The following is a 13778-nucleotide window of genomic DNA, read 5'->3' on the forward strand; positions in this document are numbered from 1 at the left end:
TCAGCACAACCAGGGGAAGATGCCAGGCCTGGAAAACCCTTGTGGGCCACATCTCTAGTCTCTTGAGGGTCCCTCTCAGAGCAGCCAGAGGATTAGCCAGGCCACATCTCTAGGGATGTCCAGGGTTCCCCCCCCCCAGAGAAGCATGGGGGAGACATCAGGCCTGGGGAAATGCTTGATCACATCCCTAGGGACACCTGTGGTGCCCTCTCTTCATAGCAGCCTGGGGGAGACACCAGGCCTGGAGACCCTGGTGGGCCACGTCTCTGGATACGCCCGGGGTTCCTTTTTCTCTGGGCTCCATGAGAAGATGCCAGGCATGGGACCCTTGTGGGCCACTTCTCTAGGGAAAGCCCAGGTTCCCTCTTTTTCAGAGTGGTTTGAGGAGACACCAGACCTGGAGACCCTGTTGAGTCACTACTCTAGGGAATCCCAGGGTTTCCTTTCCTCAGAGCAGCACGAGGAGACACCATGCTGGGGGAACCTCTTGGACATGTCTCTAGTGGCACCAGGGGTTCCCTCTCAGAGCAGCTTGAGGAGACGCCAGGCCTGGTGACCCTGCTGAGCCACATCTCTAGAAACATCTGGGGTTCCTTTTCCTCAGAGCCGCAGGAGGAGTCACCAGGCTTGGGGACCCTTGTGGGCCAAGTTTCTAGGTACACCCCAGGTTTCCTCCTCTCAGAGCAGTGCAAGAAGACTCCAGACTCGGAGAACCTGGTGGGTCACATCTCTAGGGACACCCAGAGTTTCATCTCATTAGAGCAGCACGAGGAGATGACATGCCAGGGGACCCTCTTGGACACGTTCTAGGGATGCCCGGGTTTCCCTCTCAGAGCAGCACAAGGAGACACAAGGTCTGGGGATCCTCTTCAGCCACATATTTTGTACATCTAGTGTTCCCTCTCCTTAGAGCAGTCAGAGGGAGATGCCAGGCTTGGGGATCCTCTTTGCCATGTCTCTACAGGTTCCATCTCCTAAGACAGCCTGGAGGATATGCCAGGATTGGGGGCCCCGGTGGCTCACATTTATAGGAACGTCCAGGGTTCCTTTTCCTCAGAGCAGAACGAGGAGGCACCAGGATTTGGGACCCTCATGGTCCAGGTCTCTAGGGACACCCTAGGTTCCCTTTCCTCAGAGTAGCATGAGAAGATGACATACCTGGAGACCCTGGTGGGTCATGTCCATAGGGACACTGGAGTTTCTTCTCAGAGTAGCACAAGGAGACCCCAGGGTGGGGAACCCTCTTATACATGTCCAGGGTTCCTCTCCTCAGAGCAGCCTGAGGAGACACCATGCCTGGGGACCCTGGTGCACAATGTCTCTAGGGATGCCAGGGTCTTCTCAGAACAACCTGGGGAGATGCCAGTCCTGGAAACAATTGTGGGCCATGTCTCTAGGGACTCCCCAATGTTCCCTCTACTCAGAGCAGCCTGAGGAGACACCAGGTCTGGGGATCCTCTTGGCCACGTCTCTAGAAACACCTGGGGTTTCCTCACAGAGCAACCTCAGGAGATTCCAGGCCTGGAGAACTTTGTGGGCCACAACACTAGGGACATCCAGGGTTCCCTTTTCTCAGAGCAGCCCGAGGTGATGCCAGACCTGGGGACCCTCTTGGTCTCCTCTCAAAAGATGCCTAGCGTTCCCTCTCCTAAGAGTAGCCTGGGGGAGATGACAGGCCTGGGGACCCTCATGGCCAGTGCTCTAGGTTTTCCTGGGGTTCCTCTCCTCAGAGCAGCCTGAGGAGATACCAGGCCTAGGCACACTCGTGTGCCAAGTCTCTTGGGACACCCAGAGTTCCCTCACCTCAGAGTTGCCTGGGGGAGATTCCAGGCCTGAGGAACCTCTTGACCATGTCTCTAGGGACACCTGGAATGCCCTCTTCTCATAGCAGCCTGGGAGAGATGCCAGGCCTGGGGACTCTCTTGGGCAACATCTCTAGGGACATCTCTCATGGTCCCTCTTTTCAGAGCAGCCAGAGGGAGATTTCAGGCCTGGATACCCTCAAGGACCATGTCTCTAGGGACACCCAGAGTTCCCTCCTCAGATCAGCCTAGGGGAGACACCAGGTCTGGGCACCCTGGTGGGCTACATCTCTTGGGACACTGGGGGCAGTGGTCCAGTGCAGCTGGCAGCTCCCAAAAGCTGCTGGGGCTTGATCTGAGTTCAAGTTTTCCCAACCTTGTGAGTGGCCACCCTGGGCTGGGATTTCATTGCTTTTCCTCAAACCCCTGATCCTAAAGTGGGATTATGTGACACTGTGTCAAAGACTACTTCCCAGAGGCTTCTGTGGTGACCTCTTTCTGGCCTCTGCTCTTGGGTGCAGGAGGGAAGCAGGGCTCCATGTGGCTGCCTGGCCCCTGTCCGCAGCAGGCCTGACCTGGTGGAGAATAGCTGGGGTGCAGGGAGGTGGCTCCTGGACTCCCTTTTCTGCTCTCTAGAGGTCCCACTCCTCCTGGTGCCTCAGACAACACAGCCAGACCTAGTGACAGCAGTGGGAACAGGTTTCACCCAGTAACTCCTGGGGTGGAGAAAGAAGCAGGTTCCCCAGTAAGCCTAGGGGGCTCCCTTCCCAGTGGGAGCTTCTCCCCTCCTAGCAAGGTGTCTCCAGATCCCAGGGAGATATCTTTCCTAGGGGGTGGTGTCACCACTCTTACCAGGTTGTCTCCCCTCCCACCAGGGTTTCTCCACTACCAGGGGGTACTCCAGTCCCAGGAGATCTCTCCCCTCCCAGCAGGGTATCTCTCTTCCCTAGGGGGGTGTCTGGGGTGGTAGGGTGGGCATCTCCCTTCCCAGAGGGCATCTCCCCTCCCAGGGGGCATCTCCCCTCCCATCAGGATGTCTCACCCCTGTGGGAAGCATCTCTCCTAGAGGGGGGCTTCTCCCCTAGATGGGGTGTCTCCCCTACCAGCAGGGTGTCTCACCTCCACTCCCCACTGAGCTTCAGGTGAGTATGGGGGGGCTGAGGGTGGGGCCTGAGTGCCATCTTGGAAGCTTTATTGCCCTCAGGCTGAGGAAGGAGCTTTCTCCTCAGAACTGAGCAGAGGAACCCCGACTGCCGGTCAAGATGGGTAATTCCATAGGGAGGACAGAGCTCCCCTCTCCTCAAGAGCAGCCCGAGGAGATGCCAGGCCAGGAAACCCTGTGGGCCACATCTGTAGGGATGCCCCAGGCTTTCCTCTCCTCAGAGCAGCCTAAGGGAGATGCCAGGCCTAGGGACCCTCATGGGCCACATCTCTAGGGAAACCTGGGGCTCTCAGTCCTTAGAACAGCCCGAGGAGACACTAGGCCTGGGGACCCTTGAGGGCCATATCTCTAGGGATGCCCCAGGGTTCCCTCTCCTCAGAGCAGTCTGAGGAGATGCCAGCCTGGGGATCCTCTTGGCCACATGTCTAGGGATACATGGGGTTCCCTCCCAGAGCAGCCTGAGGAGATGCCAGGACTGGACATCCTCATGTGCCAGGTCTCTAGGGACACCTGGTGGTTCCCTCCTCATAGCACCTTGGGCAGATTCCAGGCCTGGGGACCTTCGTGTGCCACATCTTTAGGAATGCCTGGGTTTCCCTCTCCTCAGAGCAACCTGGTGGAGATGCCCGATCTTGGGAACCTCTTGACCACATCTCTAGGGACACCTGGAGTGCCCTCTTTTCATAGCAGCCTGGGGGAATCACCAGACTTGGGGACCCTGGTGGGCCATGTCTATTGAACGCCTGGGCTTCCTTTTCCTCAGAGCTGCATGAGGAGACACCAGACTTGTGGACTCTCATGGGCCATATCTCTAGGGACACCCCAGGTGCCCTTTCCTCAGAGAAGCCCAATGAGACGCCAGACCTGGAGACCCTGGTGGGTAATGTCTCTTGGGACACCCGGGGTTTCCTCTCCTCAAAGCATATGAGGAAACACCATGCCAGGGTCCCTCTTGAACATGTCTCTAGGGACTACTTGGATTCCCTCTCAGAGCATTCTGAGGAGATGCCAGGCCTGGGGACCCTGGTGGGCCACATTTCTCGCGACACCTGTGGTTCCTTCTCAGAGCAGCCCAAGGAGACGCAAGGCCTGGGGACCCTCTTGGGCCATGTCTTTTGTACACCTTGGGTCCCCTCCCCTCAGAGCAGCCAGTAGGAAATGCCAGGCCTGGGGATCCTCTTGGCCACATCTCTAGAGACACCTTGGGTTTCCTCTCCTAAGAGAGCCTGGGTTTGAGGCCAGGCTTGGAGACCCCGATGGGTCATGTCTATAGGAATATCCAGGGTTCCTTTTCCTCAGAGCAGCATGAGGAAGCATCAGGACTTGGGACCCTCATGGGCCAGGTCTCTAGGGACACCCCAGGTTCCCTTCCCTCAGAGCAGCATGAGGATATTCCATACCTGGAGACCCTGGTGGGTCATGTCTCTAGGGACGCCCAAAGATTCTTCTCCTCAGAATAGTATGAGGAGACCCCTGACTGGGGAACCCTCTTGACCATGTCTCTAGGGATGCCTGGGGTTTCTCTCCTCAGAGCAGCCTGGGGAAGACACCAGGCCTGGGGACCCTGGTGTGCAAGTGTCTAGGGATGTTGGGGTTCCCTCTCCTCAGAACAATCTGGGGAGATGCCTGGCCTGGGGACCCTCATGGGCTATGTCTCTAGAGAAACCCAGAGATCCCTCTCCTCAGAGCAGCCTAAGGATACACCAAACCTGGGGATCCTCTTGGCCACATCTCTAGGGAAACCTGTGGTTGCCTCCCAGAGCAAGCCTGGGTAGATGCCAGGTCTGCAGAACCTCTTGGGCCACGTCTCTAGGGACACTCATGGTTCCTTTTTCTCAGAGCAGCCCGAGGATATACAAGGCCTGGGGACCCTCTTGGCAGTGTCTCAAATGATGCCCGGCTTCCCTCTCCTAAGAACAGCCTGGGGGAGATGACAGGCCTGGGGACTCTCACGGCTAATGCTCTATGGACTCCAGGCATTCCTCTTCTCAGAGTAGCCTGAGGAGACACCAGGCCTAGGCACCCTTGTGTGCCAGGTCTCTAGGGACGCCTCTATGTTCCCTCCTCAGAGCAGCCTGGGTAAGATGCCAGGCCTGGAGGACCCTAGTGGGCCACATCTCTAGGGATGCCTGGGGTTCCCTATCCTCAGAGCTGCCTTGGGGAGATGCCAGGCCTGGGCAACCTCTTGACCACATCTCTAGAGACACCTGGGGTGCCCTCTCCTTATAGCAGCCTGAGAGAGACACCAGGCCTGGGGACCCTGGTTGGCCATGTTTTTAGAAACTCATGGGGTTCCTTTTCCTCAGAGCTACATGAGGAGACACCACGCTTAAGGACCCTCCTGAGCCACATCTCTAGGAACACCCCAGGTTTCCTTCCTTCAGAGCAGTGTGAGGATACCCCAGATCTGGAGACCCTGGTGGGTCATCATGTCTCTAGGGACACCCAGGTTTTCGTCTCCCCAGAGCAGCATGAGGAGATGCCACACCAGGGGGCCCTCTTGGACTGTCTCTAGGGATGCCCAGGTCCCCTCTAAGAGCAGCTTGAGAAGATGCCAGTCCTGGGGACCCTGGTGGGCCACATCTCTAGGGACACCTGGGGTTCCCTCTCAGGGCAGTCCAAGGAAACAGCTGACTGGGGACTCTCTTGGGCCACATCTTTAGGGACACCCATGGTTCTCTGTCCTCAGAGCAGCAGGAAACAGCAGGCCTGTGGATCCACATGGGCCATGTCTCTAGGGACACCTGGGGTTCCCTCTTTTCAGAGTATCCTGGACAAGATGAGCCTGGGGACCCTTGTGGGCCATGTCTCTAGGGATGTCCCAGGTTCCTTCCTCAGAGTAGCCTGATGTGACCCCAGTCTTATGGATCCATGTAGGCCATGTCTCTAGAGACACTTGAGGTTTCCTCTCCTCAGAGCAGCCTGGGGGAGATGCCAGGCCTAGGGATTCTTGTTGGTTACATTTCTAGGGACACCTCAGGTTCCCTCTCCTTTGAGCAGCACATAAAGACACCAGGCCTGAGCACCATATTGACCACATGTATAGGGACACCTAGGGTTTTATCTCCTCAGAGCAATGTGAAGAGATGTCAGGCCTGGGCACCCTCTTGGCCACGTCTGTAGGGTCACCCGGGGTTTCCTCTCCTTAGAGCAGCAAGAGAGATGCCAGACATGGGGACTCTCTTGGCCACATCTCTAGGGACATCTGGGGTTCCCTTTGTTCAGAGCATCCTGTGGGAGATGCCAGGCCTGGGGACCCTGGTGGGTCACTTCTCTAGTGACACACAGGGTTCTGTCTCCTCAGAGCAACCTAGGAAAGACACCAGGCCTGGGGATCCTGGTGGGTCACATCTCTAGAAATGCCCAGAGTTTCTTTTCCTCAGAGCAACATGAGTAGACGCCAGGCTTGGAGACCCTTCTGACCATGTCTGTAGGGACACCCCATGTTCCCCTTCCCTCAGAGCAGCATGAGGAGATGCCAGACCTGGAGACCCTGGTGGGTCATGGCTCTAGGGACACTCGGGGTTCCCTCTCAGAGCAGCCCAAGGAGATTCAGGCCTGAGGACCCTCTTGGGCCATGTCTCTAAGGTCTCCTGGGGTTCCCTTTCCTCAGAGCAGCCAGAGGGAGATGCCAAGCCTGGGGACCCTCATGGACAACATCTCGAGGGACACATCGGGGTTTCCTCCTCAGATCAGCCAAGTGGAGACACCAGGCCTGGGCACCCTGGTGGGCTGTGTCTCTTGGGACACTCTGGGCAGTGGTCCAGTGCAGCTGGCAGCTCCCAAAAGCTGCTGGGGCTTGGTCTGAGTTCAGGTTTTTCCAATCTTGAGAGTGGCTTCCATGTGCTGGGATTTCACTGCTTTTCTTCAAACCCTAAAGTGGGATTATGTGACACTGTGTCAAAGACCACTTCCCAGAGGCCTCTGTGGTGGCCCCTTTCTGGCCTCTGCCCTTGGGTGCAGGAGGGAAGCAGGGCTCCATGTGGCTGCCTGGCCCCTGTTCGCAGCAGGCCTGACCTGGTGGAGGACAGGCTGGGGTGCAGGGAGGTGGCTCCTGGACTCCCTTTTCTGTTCTCTAGAGATCCCACTCCTCCTGGTGCCTCAGACTACACAGCCAGACCTAGGGACAGCAGTGGGAACAGTTTTCACCAAGTAACTCCTGGGGTGGAGAAAGAAGCAGAATCCTCAGGGAGCCCAGTAGACTCCCCCCACCAGTGGGAGCTTTTCCCCTCCCAGAAGGGTGTCTCCCCTCCCATCAGGTTATCTCCATTCCCAGGGGGTGTCTCCCCTCCCAGGGGGCAGCCCCACTCTTATCTGGGTTTCCCATGCTGGGTGTATCTGAGAGTGGGGCCTGGGAACCATGTTGGATGCTGTCTCATCCTCAGGCTGATGAGGGAGTTTTCTCCTCAGACCTGAGCAGAGGAACCCTGACTCCTAGACATGGTGGGTCATTCCACAGAGAGGGCAAAGCTCCCCTCTCCTAAGAGCAATTCAAGGAGACACCAGGCTGGGAAACCCTCAATAGCCATGTTTCTAGGGACTCCCCAGTCTTTTCTCCCAGAGCAGCCTGGGGTAGATGCCAGGCCTGGGGACCATGGTAGGCCACATCTCTAGGGATGCCTGGGTTTTCTCTCCTCAGAGGAGCCTGAGGGAGATGCTAGTCCTGGGGACCCTCTTGGCCACGTTTCTAAGGACAACTGGGGTTCTCTCCTCAGATCAGCCTAGAGGAGATGCCAGGCTTGGAATCCTGGTGGGCCATGTCTCTAGGGACACCCATGGTTTCCTCTCATCAGAGTAGCCTGGGGGAGATGTCAGGCCTGGGGACTCTCTTGGGCCATGTCTCTAGTCATGCTCCTGGTTCCCTCTTCTCAGAGCAGCATGAGGAGATGCCAGGTGTGGGGACCCTCATGGGCCACATCTCTAGGGACATTCTGGATTTTTCTTTTCAACAGCCTTGGTGATTTCAAGCCTTGCAATTCTGTGGGCCATGTTTCAAGGGGTGCCCCAGGGTTCCCTCTTCTCAGAGCAGCCTGAGGGAGGGAGATGCCAGGCCTGGGGACCCTCTCAACCACATCTGTAAGGACACCTGTTGTTCCCTCTCCTCAAAGCAGCCTGGGGCAGATGCCAGGCTGGGGACCCTCATGGGCCACACTTCTAGGATGTTACTGGTTCCCTCTCAGAGCAGCACAAGGAGACACCAGGCTGGGAACCCTCCTTAGTCATCACTCTATGGTTGCTTGGGTACTCCCTCTCTTCAGAGCAGCCTGAGGTCGATTCCTGGGTTGGGGACCCTTGTTTGTTGTGTCTATAGGGATGCCTTCTCCTCAGATTGACCTCGGGGAGATACCTGCTTGGGGCCCATTGTGGGTTTTGTATGTAGGGATACCTAGAACTGCCTTTATCTCATACCAGCCTCAGGGAGATACTTCAAAAGCTTCTGGATAGACAGGCATTATATTATTGCTCCTGGATTCTGGGCAGACCTTGGTGCTTAGTGTGGTGGCAGGTGGTGGATCAAACAGGTAGTCTGCCTCCACAAAGCTTCAGCCTCAGTTTCCCCTGGATGGGATGTGGGGTTAAAAGGCTGGTGATTTAGGAGCTCTGAGCTGTGGTCCCTTTGATCCTCCTCCAGTTACCCTTCTACAGACCCTGCCCTCTCCTTCAGGCCCTGACCATTCTAGGCTAGGTAGAGCAGCTGCCCTGGGTTGGAGCCTCAGTGCACTAATTGGTAGTATGAAACTTTTGTTGTTGTAGGTGGACAGTATGCCTTTATTTTATTTGTTTTATATTTATGTGGTGCTAAGGATTGTACCCAGTGCCTCACACATGCTAGGCAGGCGATCTGCCACTGAGCTATGGGCCCAGGCCAGCAGTACGTTTTTAATGGTGCACACAATTGTGTCTGTTGTACAGACATTGACATCCTGAATTGGGTGAAATATCTTGACCATATTAGGATTTGATATACCATAAAATGAATTTAATAATATTATCTCTCTTTTCTCTAGATTGTAAACATTTAAAATAAAATCAGAATTTGTTAGGGGTCAGGTAACAGATGTGAGCCCTGATGCTCCTGTATCTTTTCCAGTGGGAGATCTCTAGCTTTTCTATGATAATCATTGCATTTATAGTCTCCTTATTTTAGAGTCATATTGCACTTTCTGTATTGACTAGGAAATGCCATGTCCTCTAGTTTTCCAATTCCATGCAGTAAGTTTCCCCTATTCAACTTTTAATTTCTCCTCTTTCTAGTTTTCTACAGAATTTGTAATCTTATGAACTTCTTGTATTTTACCCATATTTTAAAAATATATTTTTAGCTTACTTTATTTTTGATTGAGAGAATTGTCTTGTTTGAAAATTCCCATGATAAGTGATTTTAATTAATTTCTGCTTATTATGATGTTTTTGGAAGCTGGATGTGTGTCTGGGTGGCAGAACACTTTTGCTTAGCATGTGAGAGGCCCTGGGTTGAATCCCAGCACCATATGCATGCATACTTGTGCACACACTCACTCACACACTCACACACACACACACACACACACCTTTGACAGTACTCAAGAGTCAGATGTATCTAGGGCTGGGGATGTGGCTCAAGCGATAGCACGCTTGCCTGGCATGCGTGCGGCCCGGGTTCGATCCTCAGCACCACATACAAACAAAGATGTTGTGCCTGCCGAAAACTAATAAATAAATATTAAAAAAATTCTCTCTCTCTGTCTGTCTCTCACTCTCTCTTAAAAAAAAAGTCAGATGTATCTAGAGGTATGCTTCAAAAAGATCATGTACTTGCACATACACACATACATCACAGTGCTGCTTCCAAATTTGGATAAAATTATTCTAAGCAAAAATTTCAAATCAGTTTTAGAAGATAAAACAAGATGGTAGTATTTTTTAAATGTTTGTATATTTTTAAGTTTTAGGTGGACGCAATATCTTTATTTTACATTTTTGTGGTGCTGAGGATCAAACCCAGTGTCTCGTGCATGCTAGGTGAGCACTCTACCACTGAGCCACAATCCCAGCCCCTAGATGGTGATATTTTTAATGCCAGTTATGCTATTCACGATATCACCATAGATGAGATTTCCTCAGGACTCAAATCATTACAATATATAAGAGACAAGTCAGTAGCTAACTTTTTGTTATTCGAGACATTTAGTAAAAATAAACTTTTTAAGTAGACATTTTCTTTTTTATTTGTTAAACTTAGAAAGAATATCCATATGTCTTATTAAAGTTGTATATTCATCAGAAAATTAACTTCTCTTATTCTTTGTAAGCAAGGAGATGTGCCTTCCTATGAGCATGATGTTTTATATTTTATCAGGAATTATTGTTGGAGAACACTATTAAGTGTTTACCCTCTGTTCAAAATATCATTTTAAAATATGCCATTATAAAATATGCTTTTGAATCCATAAATTTGAATTTCTTATTTTGAGGTTATGTATTTTTAATACTTAAGGAATTTCATGTGGGAAGTGCCATGATTACATTTTACTCTAATTTTGGTGTCCCCTTGTGCTTATAAGTTAGCTTTCAGAACAAAGTTTTATATATGTCTTTCATATTTGTTGGATTAATTAGCAAAGTACATAAATACATACACATTGTTATTTAAATTACTAGAATCAGAGGTTAAACGTGTTAGCAATTGAGATGAACAAAGTACAGATTTGGTTTAATTATTTCTAGGAGGTTGACACAATGGCTTCTGCCCTGTTCTACACCTGCCATGGTTGTCTGTGATCCGATGTCTGGCCTGGAGAATTTTTTTGGCATTGGGAATTGAACCCAGGGCCTTGCATGTGATAGGTAAGCACTAAGCTACCTATATCCCCAGACCTTTTAAAATTTTATTTTGAGACAGGGTCTTGCTAAATTACCCAGGTTGACTCCAAATATGTGATCCTCTTGCCTTAGTCACACAAGTAGCTGGGATGACAGGCATGCGTCAAAGTGTCTGGCTTTTCTTTCTGGATTCTGATGCCAACATCATATGCTTACAATGTATATAATAATTTTAAAGCTCTACTATGTTCATTTTTTTATTTCTTAAGAGTTAATAAAGTTTTTGTTGTTTTGATGTATGCTTAATGTAATGATCTAGCTGTGCAATCCACTGTAAGGAGAATATTTTGATTCTGATAGTCTCAACTGTGTTTCAGGCCCAAAATGTTTTGCTAGAAGCAGAGAGCATTCATTTTCTATGTTATTATACAAATAAAGCACAAATTCTCTTTTTTTCCCTTTGTGGTGCTGGGGGTTGAACCCAGGAACTCCTGCATGCCTTGAAATCACTCTTCCTCTGAGCTGCGTCCTCAGCCCCATAGATTATTTAGTTATCATTAGCTTCTTGACTACCTAGCATGATAACAAAACCAGTGAAAAGCTCAGCTGAATTTGAAACCATTCAAGAGTATGGGCATCCAATAATGCTTTGTGATTTCTAAAAGGTAAAGTATTTTCCACAACATAGTATCACCTAGTATCACCCATGCACTGTGCTATCACTTGTGTTTCTCTAGTTCCACCACTTCTTGCAGAGCATCATGGAGGAGATGGATGCTGGTGTCTTTTAAACCTTCTGCTTACAAGGCTTCACTCATTGTAAGTTGTTAATCATGTTTATCTTTTTCTTTTCTTCGACTATTTGTCTCAGTGGCAAATATTTAATTCTGTTACTGCTAAAGGATATGCAAAGAAACAAAATAAAAACTGATTCTTTGGGACAAGTGATCCAGTTAGTGAGTCAATTTGCCATTGGATTGAAATACACACACACACACACACAGAGAGATGTGTGTGTGTGTGTGTGTGTGTGTATAACATCACTCTTTGAAAAAATTCAGCCATGAGTTGAAATAGTCTCTAAAATATGTTATTTTTTTCTCTAGTTTAAAGTGATCAAGTTTTTAGGAGGCATACCTAAGGACCTAGTGACAGCATAAAAATACAGCAACTTTCCATACGTCTTTTTGCTTCCACATAAAAACCTGTAAAAGAGGCACTTAAATTTTGAGTATTACATTAGATTTAATTCTTCAATTTTTGTTATAATAAATTTTTATGTTCATAATAGAATACAGGGCTGGGGATGTGGCTCAAGCGGTAGCGCGCTCGCCTGGTATGCGTGCGGCCCGGGTTCGATCCTCAGCACCACATACAAAGATGTTGTGTCCGCCAAAAAACTAAAAAAAAAAACCAAAAAACAAAAAAACATAATAGAATACAGAACTAGTTAAGAATGTCAGTTACCAGCAATCAACTGTATAAATAAGCAAGCATGTTTTTGGAAAAAATACAACTATGTCTTAAGGATTTATTTTAGAGTAGTTTTATTTTTACACAGAAATTGCAGAGAAAGTATAGAGATTTTTATATAGCCTCAACCTCATTTTTTCCCCTTGTTATGGCTTAGGTGTCAGGCTGTTTTGTGTTAACATCACAGACCATTTGTTATTAAGAAAAAATACTTCCAGGCATGGTGGCACACACCTGTAATCCCAGCAGCTTGAAAGGCTGAGAGACAGAGTTCAAAGCCTGCCTTGGCAACAGCAAGATGCTAAGCAACTCAGTGAAACCCTTTCTCTAAATAAAATGCAAAATAGGGCTGGGGGTATGGCTCAGTGGTTGAGTGCCCCTGAATTCAATCCCCAGTACCCACTCCCCCTCCCCACCAAAAAAAGAACTAATACTGGTTAATACTGTTAACTGAAGTCATATATATATATATATATATATATATATATATATATATATATATATATATATATATATATATGATTCTCAGTTCTGCCTCTTCCTGTTCCAGGACTTTATCCAGGACCCCACACAATCCTCTTGGGGTTACAGTTTCTCTGAGTATCTTTGTTCTGATGTCCTTAACAATGTTGAGGAGTACCTGTCAGGTACTTTTTTTTTTTTTTTTTTTGATTGTTCTCTTTTGGGTGTTTTCATATTTAGCCTGGGGCTATGGGTCTGAGGGAGTCACGTCACAGAAGTGGAGAGCTACTCTGACATCTCATGTCCTCAAAGTTAATGTCATATTAGTTGTGACTGTGCTCATCTAGGTGAGTTAGTGCTTTTCAAGTTTCTCTATGTGGAGTTACTGTTATCTGCATGTCCACATTGTGTTCTTTTGGAGGAAGCCACTATGCAGAGCCCACACTGAAGAGGCAGGGAGTTAGCCCCATCTCTTTGATGACTGAATGTCTGCTTCAATTACCTGGAATTCTTCTTCACAAGTGGTTTCTAGTCAACCCCATTTGTTTGTCTATTTGGTTATTTATTTATGACAGTGTGATCATCTGGATAGTTGTTAGGCTGTTTTTTTGTTATCCTTTTTTTCCATAGTATCTCATTGCTCACTTGATTCCTGCTTTAGCCATTGGGAATTTTTTCCTTTGGAAGCTCTTTTGATTTTTTATCTTAAAGTTCTTTCTTTTTTCATATTTAAAAATTACTCTGACATATATTTACTGTCTTAGTCCTAATATCAGCTATTTATTCAAAGAGTCCTGGCTCCTGTGATTTGAGAGTGATATTAATTTTTTTTAACCTAGCAGCTGAAGATGCTTATTGCATCTTGACCCTCACAACTGACAATGCAAAGTGTGTTTGTTCTAATCTTTACATACCTCCTAGTTATAACTATGTTTACGGGGAACCATCTGGGTATATTATATTAAGCTAGATGTAAGTTTACATTGATCTGTAATCAGTGATAATCATTATAATAATCAGTCATAATCCATTATGACAGATCACTCTGCCTTCATCCCTTGCTTATCTGTAATTTC

Source organism: Marmota monax, unplaced genomic scaffold, assembly GCF_021218885.2.
Source record: "Marmota monax isolate L192 unplaced genomic scaffold, Marmota_monax_Labrador192_F-V1.1 WCK01_AAM20220418_F8-fsc00082, whole genome shotgun sequence".
NCBI classification, from domain to species: domain Eukaryota; kingdom Metazoa; phylum Chordata; class Mammalia; order Rodentia; family Sciuridae; genus Marmota; species Marmota monax.